The sequence below is a fragment of the Plectropomus leopardus genome, chromosome 6, assembly GCF_026936395.1.
Source record: "Plectropomus leopardus strain MGB_pleo_1.0 chromosome 6, ASM2693639v1, whole genome shotgun sequence".
Lineage (NCBI taxonomy): Eukaryota > Metazoa > Chordata > Actinopteri > Perciformes > Serranidae > Plectropomus > Plectropomus leopardus.
The window spans coordinates 26,054,981-26,057,111 of record NC_142181.1 but is presented as its reverse complement, the minus strand read 5'-3'; positions in this window follow the sequence as shown (position 1 = coordinate 26,057,111).

The following is a 2,131-nucleotide window of genomic DNA, read 5'->3' as shown; positions in this document are numbered from 1 at the left end:
CAACAGCCTAAAATATTGGCTTTCTAGAGTGTGAACAAACAAGGCTGACATGTATTATTTGTCTGATGCTGTCTGCTGTCAACCAGCTGTTCTCCCACAGGTCTGTCATTTCTGCTTGTCCTGTTTTCGATGGTGTCTTGTCCTCCAGACCATTTCTATAAGAGAGGTGGTGGTGTGTTACTGCCTTCCCAGGGGGTGTAAGACTATATGCATCTACATGTAGTATTTGTACTGAGAATTGGCTATGATCTCACAGTCATCAAACACACTCCTCATTGTGTAAAGTTTATTTGCAGAAGGGACACGTTACCTTGCAGGGCCACTTGTGATATTTGCTGCTCATGTTTTTGATATATTACAATAAAGTAGTATTTTGTATCATTTATTAAGCACCATCACATTATTTACTCTTTGTTAAGACAAATTATTAACAGTGATTTAATATAATCTCCATTTTAACACTCCCTGGGTTTGAGTTTATTAACATATATTCATTAATAGTCAAATAGCTGCAGATTTTACATGAAACCATGTTTCAATAACGTGACAGAAAAGGCAATGAGCAACTTGGTAAACTGCAACAAATTAGTAGATTGAGAAAAAAATATGTTTTAAGCCAGGGAAAATTTCTAGGGAGAAAAGAAAAAAAGCAATTTTTTAAAAATAATTGTCATAATTACATAGTAAAAATGATGTTAAAGGGTTAATATCATTTTAAAGCACTTTCCCCAAGTCTTGTTTGCTTTGTTTGTTTGTTTTTACTTTCTATTTATTTAGGTTTTTACTCATTTTCGGGTATTTTTTTTTTCTTGTCAATTATTGAGTAATGTTTTGTTGCTCATTGCCTTCTTCACATGTTTTTGAAAGATATCAAGCCAATTGCTCAGTTTTCATATGGTTAAGAAAAGTAGATCTCTATATATCTATATATATATATTTATACACCATGGAGCATACACTTACATTTAACCATGTACACAGTCTGATTGCTCTAGGCAGGTTTGTTACTTTTAACCCATGTGCTGCACTGTCTGTGTGTAAGATTGTTGCTGCTCCTTAAATTAAGGAAAATACATCACAGAATAAAATACAAATCAAAGTTACATGGACTAACCTCACACTCCTCCTCTGCATCATTCATCTTTTTCAGGAGGCTCCACTGAGCAGAATGAGCACTGTTTGTTTCTACTGCAAAGCATATGTAGGAAATTGAATTAAAATTTACATATTAAAAAAAATAATAATAATAAAAAGAGTACATAAAAAAGGCTTGACAATATATTAAAAACTCACCAAGTTTCTCTTGTTTGACCTGGATTAAGCTTCGAAGTTTCTCCAGTTCCTTGTACTTCATTGCAAGTATCAATTTAGCATCTCTGAATTTAGGTTTTTGAGAAAGACTGACTTTTGCCAATCTTTCATTAGAAACCAGCATCTTCTCCGCAGCTCTCTTTAGCCCCTGAAACTGCAAATAATCATGGATGAATAGTTTAAGAAACGGGGATTCCAGTTTGATTTGCAATAAGATTGAGAAGTGATAAAAATCCTTCACAATGCAAATCGTCTCTCTATGCAATTCGATTTTTTTTTTTTGATTTTTTTTTTTGCCGTTGCTGATGTTTTTTTTAACGTCCCTCTGTCAGACCCTCACCTTCTCACTGCATCTGATGATGTGATTGATTTTGTCTTCATCCTCCAGCAGCTCTCGCAGCTCTCTGGTCCTCAGAGCACCAAACTGCACCGACAGAGACATAATGACTCCTCCAGCACACTGGATGCTCTTTGTCTCTTCAAAGTTTGGTACCTGTTTGTTCCTCTTGCATCCTGCTGGGGCGCTATGTGGTCTGGAAATGATGCATTCAAGGACTGACGGTAAACTCTACACCTTGACTGTGTACAGTCTACGGCACTACAGCGCACAGGCTTGAGGGCTATGATACTAGGATTTTAAGCATCTGAATGCTGGAAATATGGTCTTTTCACAAAACTAGGCTGTCTATGTTGTAGAGAGACAGGTTTTGTTTTGTTTTTTTAAATTGGTGCTACTTGACCACTGTTTTTTTATTATTATTATTTTCAACAAACATACATATATACAACAAACTTAAGATACCAGGGGTACATATATATA